The following is a 9,372-nucleotide window of genomic DNA, read 5'->3' on the forward strand; positions in this document are numbered from 1 at the left end:
CCATAATTTCTTTATGCAGTCTTCTGTTGATGGGCATTTGGGTTGGTTCCAGGTCTTAGCTATTGTGAATCGAGCTTCAATAAACATTAATGTGCAGACGGCTTTTTTGTTTGCCAATTTAATTTCCTTTGAGTAAATTCCAAGGAGTGGGATGGCTGGGTTGTATGGTAGAGTTATATTCAGGTTTCTGAGGAATCTCCAGACTGACTTCCATAGTGGCTTACCCAGTTTGCATTCCCACCAACAGTGGGTTAGTGTCCCTTTCTCCCCCCATGCTCTCCAGCATCCATTGTTGGTAGATTTCTGAATGTGAGCCATTCTCACCTGGGTGAGGTGAAACCTCATTGTGGGAAAAACGGATTTTTGTAATAAGTAGTAGTGATACAATATGATCTTTAGAATATAGAAATTAACATGTATCATTAATATGTTTTTTTCTATAATCATTACCACAAAAGCCAATTCTTTGAGAGTTATGTTGAAGAAAAGAGGGGGAGTTTGTAAAATTATTCAGAGACATTATTCTGTAACAATGCAAATTGTAGGGAGAATTACACGCCTGAATCACTAACAGTGTTGTCTTCCATCACTTAGGATGCAGAAATTAGCTAAAAACAAATAAAAAACAATAAATAAATACTTTTTGAAGAGGAGAGTATAAAAGAATAATTGAAAAGATGGAGTAGGAAACACACGTATAGCCTTCCTTGACTGAATCCTGATAGAGAATGAGTCAAAAAACCAATATGTACACCAAAAAACAAAGACAATAAAGGGATCTCCATTGAAACCATTGCAGAGCAGCAATATTCTTTTGATCATCCACACTTATCTGATTACATCTTGGGTAAAGAAAATTTTCTATCATATCTGATTTGCGACTGATCAGAGTCCTGGCATCTTCCCTTCCAATGGCATTTTTTTTTGATAGGCAGAGTGGTCAAATGGCATGTTTAAAGTGAGATGGTATGAACTGATGGCCTCATCAGACAATGGAACTATCTTAATCTCACAGGACTCAGTTTAATAATGACATAAGATGCTGCAAAAATCAAGCAATTCACATGGACTTTATTTTTTAATTCTAATATTGCCATTCTCAGTATCTAACTCATGTGTAGAAGAGGAAGATCAGGGAGCTTGTAAGTCCCTTACATGTTGTATATAGCCTACTTTCCTGATGCATATATTTCTAAATCATCTAATCTTGTTAGTTTATCGTATTAATAATATGGGATTAGATGTCTGTAATTATAGTAAAATTTAGCATATTATTGTACAGAAAATAATGGATTAAAATCAAAAGACTTTTGGATTCTAATTTTAATGCTGTCATTAGTTGGTTATGTGACCTTGAGTAAGTCATTTAAACCTCTCTGTATTTCAGGGTAGGGTTTTTACACAATCATTCAAGGACAATAAAATATGTTCTACCTCATATTATTGATGTAAAAGGTGAGATGATGTACATGAAAACATTTTAAAGGAATAAAACTCCATGTATTTTCCCACTTTTTAGATGTGCTGGATAAAGGAAAATGGCAAAAGCACATATAAAATAGAAAAATACTTTTTTAATAACTCATAAAAATTAAATCCATATATTTTATGAATAACCAAACTTTCTGACTTGATTATTAAGTTAACTAGTTTAGAAATGGAGATAGATTTGGGTCCATTTTTAATAAAATTCCATCATATGGGACCCTTATAACATTAAATAATGTCAATGTCTCCTTAAGGACCACAGGAAATATTTCTAAATTGAACTTTTGAATTTTTTTAAAATTTTATTTAAGGAATATGAATTGCCAATGTACAGCTTATGGATTACAATGGCTTCCGCCCACCATAACATCCCTCCCATCCGCAACCCTCCCCTTTCCCGCTCCCTCTCCCCTTCCATTCACATCAAGATTCATTTTCAATTCTCTTTATACACAGAAGATCAGTTTAGTATAAATTAAGTAAAGATTTCAACAGTTTGCCCCCACATAGCAACACAAAGTGAAAAATACTGTTGGAGTACTAGTTATAGCATTAAATAACAGTGTATAGCACATTAAAGACAGAGATCCTACATGATTTTTTTAAAAAATTGATTAATTTTCTATGCAATGTCCAATTTAAAACCAAGTTTTTTTTTTCATTTTCAATTATCTTTATATAACGAAGATCGATTCAGTATATACTAAGTAAAGATTTCATCAGTTTGCACCCACACAGAAACACAAAGTGTAAAAATAGTGTTTCAGTACTAGTTATAGCATTACTTCACATTGGACAACACATTAAGTACAGATCCCACATGGGACATAAATACACAGTGACTCTTGATGTTGATTTAACAATTTGACACTCTTGTTTATGGCGTCAGTAATCTCCCTAGGCTCTCGTCATGAGTTGCCAAGGCTATGGAGGCCTTTAGGGTTCGCAGACTTTGATCTTATTCTGACAGGGTCATAGTCAAAGTGGAAGTTCTCTCCTCCCTTCAGAGAAAGGTACCTCCCTCTTTGATGGCCCCGTTCTTTCCACTGGATCTCACTCGCAAAGATCTTTCAGTTAGGTCTTCTTTTTTTATTTTTCCAGAGTGTCTTGGCTTTCCATGCCTAAAATACTCTCATGGGCTCTTCAGCCAGATCCAAATGCATTAAGGGCTGATTCTGAGGCCAGAGTGCTATTTAGGACATCTGCTATTCTGTGTGTCTGCTGTGTCTCCTGCTTCCTATGTGGATTGTTCTCTCCCTTTTTGATTCTATCAGTTAGTATTAGCAGACACTAGTTTTGTTTGTGTGATTCCTTTGACTCTTAGACCTCTCAATGTGATGAACTGTGAACTGAAGATGATCACTTGGACTAGTGAGATGGCATTGGTACATGCCACCTTGATGGGATTGTATTGGAATCCCCTGGCACGTTTCTAACTCCACCATTTGGGGCAAGTCCGATTGTGCATATACCAAAATGTATATCTCCTCCCTCTCTTTTTCCCACTCTTATATTTAACAGCGATCACTTTTCAGTTAAATTTAAACACCTAAGAATAATTGTGTGTTAATTACAGAGTTCAACCACTAGTACTAGAAAAAAAAACACTAAAATGGATAAAGTATTACATTGTACATCAACAGTCAGGACAAGAGCTGATCAAGTCACTGTTTCTCATAGTGTCCATTTCACTTCCACAGGATTCCCCTTTGGTGCTCAGTTAGTTGTCGCCGATCAGGGAAAACAAATGATATTTGTCTCTTTGGGACTGGCTTAATTCACTCAGCATGATGTTTTCCACATTCCTCCATTTTGTTGCAAATGACCTGGTTTCATTCTTTTTGACTGCTGTATAGTATTCTACAGAGTACAGGTCCCATAATTTCTTTATGCAGTCTTCTGTTGATGGGCATTTGGGTTGGTTCCAGGTATTAGCTATTGTGAATTGAGCTTCAATAAACATTAATGTGCAGATGGCTTTTTTGTTTGCCAATTTAATTTCCTTTGAGTAAATTCCAAGGAGTGGGATGGCTGGGTTGTATGGTAGGGTTATATTCAGGTTTCTGAGGAATCTCCACACTGACTTCCATAGTGGCTTACCCAGTTTGCATTCTCACCAACAGTATTTTAGTGTCCCTTTTTTCCAGATATTTATTGATGGCATATGCAGAATCTAGCTGATCCACTACTCATTAAATAAGACCTGACACAAATTTTTATTCATTTATTTTTATTTTTGACAGGCAGAGTAGATAGTGAGAGAGAGAGACAGAGAGAAAGGTCTTCCTTTTTGTAGTTGGTTCACCCTCCAATGGCTGCTGCGGCCAGCGCATCTCGCTGATCCGAAGCCAGGAGCCAGGTGCTTCTCCTGGTCTCCCATGCGGGTGCAGGGAGCCATCCTCTACTGCCTTCCCGGGCTATAACAGAGAGCTGGCCTGGAAGAGGGGCAACCGGGATAGAATCCGGCACCCCAACCGAGGCTAGAACCTGGTGTGCCGGTGCCACAAGGTGGAGGATTAGCCTGTTAAGCCACAGCACTAAATCATATATATAGATTAGGTATGCAGCATTTGGGAATATATATTAATATAAACTGTGGAGAAGTAACAAAGTTATTCTAAACAAATCAAAATATCAAAATTAAAGGAGCAAAAGGACTAAGTTCATAATATGCAGGTTGATTTCAAAAGAGAAAAGCAGCAATTTTGAACGAAAACTTTTCTAAAGTCCATAAAACTCTATTTATTTATCAATCTTAGATTTTTTTTATCTAGGTTTGAAAATCTACTTTCAACTTCTTTCTAATTCTTATTCATATTATTACTAACCATTAAGATACAAGTGTTTGTACATTTGCACCATTCAATAGGTGATCTTGTATTTGAAAAAAGATTTTCTGGAGAAATTTCTAACATTGGAAATAAATGATCTACAATGAATCACTGTTTATAGCCAAAGCAACCTTCTGAAAACTCACTTAGTTGAAAGCAGAATAATGATATCTCCGTAAAAGTACGTGGTTGTATGAGTACCTGACTTTGTTCTACCTAATTGCATTAGTTCCTCTTCATTAAATACCTTCTTTTTTTGACAGGCAGACTTAGACAGTGAGAGAGAGAGAGAGAGAGAGAGAGAGAGAGAGAGAGAGAGAGAAGAGTCTTCCTTCCATTGGATCACATGGCTGCTATGGCCAGCACGCAGCACCGATCCGAAGGCAGGAGCCAGGTGCTTCCTCCTGGTCTCTCATGCATGTACAGGGCCCAAGCACTTGGGTCATCCTCCACTGCCTTCCCGGGCCACAACAGAGAGCTGGACTGTAAGAGTAGCAACCGGGACAGAATCTGACGCCCTGACTGGGACTAGAACCCAGGGTGCTGGTGCTGCAGGCAGAGGATTAGCCTAGCGAGCCACAGCGCCGGCCTTCACTAAATACCTTCTAAAATCTTGTAAAATGTTGCTTTCTTTGACTGCTTGTGCTTCTGAGGTCTTTTTCAAGAATTCTTTGCCTATGCCAATGTCTTGAGAATTTCCAGAATGTTCTCTAATAATTTAATGGTATCAGGTCATAGATTTAGGTCTTTGATCCATTTTGAGTGGATTTTTGTGTAAGGTAGGGGTCTAATTTCATACTTCTACATGGAGTGCCGCGGACCGGCTCTCGCGGAGTCACAGACCGGGGAGAACAAGGGACGAAGAGCCAGGAGAGTCAGAAATCGGTGGGGGAATGACAGACAGACAGACACACGTTATGCGTATGTTACTGCTGCGATTTATTGTAGTAAGGCTTGGGTTTATATAGTAAAGAACAATGCTGCAGGCAAATGTAAAACTTTTATCACAAAGGTTGACAAAATGAGTTAAAACAATGATGTCATATGAGTGGTTTTATGAGGAACATAGTGGGGACATTGTTTTTAGACAATTTACGGAGGATGAGAATTGACCTTTGGCTTAGTTCCGTTTACTGAGGATGAGAATTGACCTTTGGCTTAGTTTCACTTACTGAGGATGAGAATTGACCTTTGACTTAGTTTCACTTACTGAGGATGAGAATTGACCTTTGACTTAGTTTCATTTACTGAACTGTTTAGGGGAATAACTGTCCAAGGTTTTGCTTGCCCTCTAGGTACCTGGAGATAACCTCTGAGTAACCTTAACATTTTTCTGTTACTACAATGGGAACCTAATGATATGTTTTGACTTGCATTCCTGGCTTACGGGAAACTTCTTTTTCTTGATTTTTTAGTTTCTGAGAATTATGAGGGTAAGCAGTAAACTGTAAACACAGCTGGTAAATAATGCATAATGAGATCATCAGCAGAGCAGAGACACGGTGTCCCCCAAAATTTAGCAAGGACAGTCTTGGCTTCCATTACTGTGAGTCGGGGGTCGTTACAACCGTGGACTGCACAGGAATCGCCTGAGGCTCCGCTCCAACAAAGCGCTAACCCCAAAACCCTGCAGCTTTTTAGATCCCCGACGCAACAACATCTTGCCAGGCGGGTATCACAGCTGTGGGCGTGGCAATTCCTCCCTTTTTATTTTTAAAATGAAGCTCGAAGACTTCCTGCTGGACGCTCTGTAAAGAATTAAATATGCATTTTAGAATTCCAGGAAGAAAAATTATAATTAGCAATACTACTAATGCCACTATCCCTATATAAATGAGGTAGTTTTTTCAATTTATGGGGTTTAAATTTTTGATTCCTGTTTCTAAACTAGTAGCTATATCCTGCAAATCCCCTATTTGTAGCCTTGATTGACTAGCAACAGTAATTTCCTTTTGCAAAGCGTTTAAATCATGCGTAACATCATTATCATGCCAGACACCCTGCAAATGCGCTTTCACTTTCTCCCAAGATTTTGAAGAATTATATGGTAGCAGAGTAACACAGATTGACTTAAAGTTACTATGACAATGAGTAGAAAACATTGTTACACTTTTACAGGTTCCCTATCCAGCCACCCCACAGGTTGCACAAGAGGTGGATTAGGAACATAAGCCCAATATGAAGTCCCCTCAGTCTTTGGAGTTGAAATCAAGGCAAGAAAAGCCACAAAAAGATAGGAAGTTGTGCGAGGCTTCCCCTGCTCAGCGAGAAGCTCCTTGGCTTTTCGAGTTAGGTGACGGACCATCGTCCAGGTGATTTTCTGTCTCTGTTGGATTATTTTTAATTTCTTTATCTGATGTTCCATGCATTTCTTTTGTTTCTTCCAGCGTCGCTGCCTGCGGCGCTGTGCCGGGGACCGCCCTGATGAGTCTATTTGGGATCCAGACGGGGCAGTCGGCATCCTGTGGGAAAACACAAGCATAACCTCGTCCCGAGGTGATTAGCACATCCGGACCTTTCCACATTCCTGTTAACAGGTCTTTCCAGAGGACTTTGGGCAGGGGGGTTTTATAGACCTCCCTGTCCCAGTGTCGTAGGGCCGCTGTAAGGCCCTTTCCATCAGCATTTAAATGATTTAAAACAAACAATGAATGAGACAATATATGATGGGGTGAGAAATAAGAATTAGCAGTTTGAAGGCGTTCCAATTGTAGTTTTAATGTTTGATGAGTTCTTTTAATGATTGCCTGTCCTTGAGGATTATAAGGAATTTTTGTAATATGAGTTATGTGCCATTGGGCACAAAAATTTACAAATGCTTTAGAGATATAAGCTGGTCCATTATTAGTTTTAATTTGAGAAGGAATGCCCATAATTTGAAAACACTGAATTAAATGTTGAATAACATCTTTTACTGCTTCTCCCGTTCTAGCAGAAGCATGCACAAAATGAGAAAAGGTGTCAACAGTCACATGTACATATCCCAACTTACCAAAAGAAGACACATGAGTTACATCCATCTGCCAAATAATGTTAGCTTTTAAACCTCGGGGATTTACACCCATTTTTGGAGGATGATGTACGGGGGGACAATGAGTACATTGCTTTACTATTTGTCTTGCCTGTTCTCTAGTAATAGAGAACATTTTACGCAGGGAGGCAGCGTTTTGATGATGAATTTTATGGCTTTTTACTGCCTCCTGAACAGTAGCCACGATAGGTTGAGTGTGCATATCTGCAATGGCATTTCCTTCTGCCAGAGGCCCTGGCAATTTACTATGGCCTCTTATATGTCCAATAAAGAACTTTGCTGTTCTTTTTCTTATTAATTTTTGTAATTGTCTTAATAGAGTAAGAATGGGTGATTTTCCTGATAAGAGAGCTGTCTCTAAGGCCGGAAATAAATTAACCACATACTTAGAATCTGAATAAAGGTTAAACGGTTGTGGAAACTTTGTAAAGGCCAATATGACTGCTTTAATTTCCGCTTGCTGGGCGGAAGTCTTTTCACCACTTTTAACATACACACCGTGCTCTTCAGAATAAACCACAGCACAACCTGAAGATGACCCATCAGTAAAAATATTTTGAGCTTTAGCTAAAGGTTGCGGCGAAAACCAGACTGGAAATACCAATTTTACGTGTCTTGCAAATTCTATGATAGGATGTTTTGGATAATGATATTTTATCTGCCCTGCATAGTTTTGCAGCGCTATGACCCAATCTTCATTATTTTGCATTAGCTCCTCTACTTGACTTTTATTGTAGGGTGTGACAATAGTGGCTGGCTCCTTGCCAAACAATTTTTTAGAGCGAGCTCTACCTTTGGTAATTAGTAAAGCACATAAATAAGGATAATCTGCAAGCATCTTTGCCTGTGTATGAGGCAAGTGAAGCCACTCCAAGACTCCCTCCTGCCATAGGCAAGCTGTAGGCGTATAAGCTGTTGCAAAAATCAAAAGACACCAGGGCACAACATAATCTATCTGATGTACACGTGCCTTAGATAAGGCTTCGTCAACTAATTGTAATGCCTGTAAAGCCTCTGGCGTCAATGTCCTTAGAGACTTAGGATTAGAGTCACCATGTAAGATGGAATATAAGGGACTCAATTCTCCTGTAGTAATCTTTAAATGAGGTCTTAGCCAATTAATGTCTCCTAATAATTTTTGATAATCATTTAATGTTCTTAGCCTATCCCTTCTAATTGATATCTTTTGTGAAACAATATAATCATCTTTTATAATTTGTCCCAAATAATTTAAAGGTCGATTTCTTTGCACCTTATCAGGGGCTATAACCAAGCCATGAGCAGTTAAAGTTTGAATAGTATCATACAACAAATCATCTAGTATAGCAGAATTTTCATGAGCCAATAATATATCATCCATATAATGAATTATATATGCAGTAGCATATTTTTTCCTTATTATTTGTATGGCCTTATCGACAAATTTTTGACACAAAGTAGGAGAATTTTTCATGCCCTGTGGCAAAGTAACCCACTGATACCTTCTATAAGGTTGTTTAAAGTTTGATGAAGGCACACTAAAAGCAAAATGTTCACAGTCTGCCCGATCCAATTTTATAGTAAAGAAACAATCTTGTAGATCTATAACAGTAATTTTCCATCCTTTAGGAACAGCAACCGGAGATGGCAGTCCAGGTTGCAGAGGACCCATGTCCTTCATGGCTGCATTGACTGCTCTTAAATCTTGTAAGAGCCTCCATTTACCTGATTTTTTCTTTATAACAAATACTGGTGTATTCCAAGGACTTTTTGATTCTACTAAATGTCCTTTTTCTAGTTGTTCTTGTACTAGCTGCTCAAGAGCCTGTATTTTTTCTTCTGTTAGGGGCCACTGACTCACCCACACAGGTTCTTGAGTCAGCCATTATATTTTATCTGTTACCAAATTTTCTGCAGTGGCCCCTATATAAAATGCTGTTTATTTAAATTTCCAATGTTTTCCCTTTTTACACCGAGGACACAGCCCCGGCGGCCCTTGCTTCTTAGCATCCTCCTTAGGATGTTTGCATTTCCTTTGCATAT

Source organism: Lepus europaeus, chromosome X (genome assembly GCF_033115175.1).
Source record: "Lepus europaeus isolate LE1 chromosome X, mLepTim1.pri, whole genome shotgun sequence".
Lineage (NCBI taxonomy): Eukaryota > Metazoa > Chordata > Mammalia > Lagomorpha > Leporidae > Lepus > Lepus europaeus.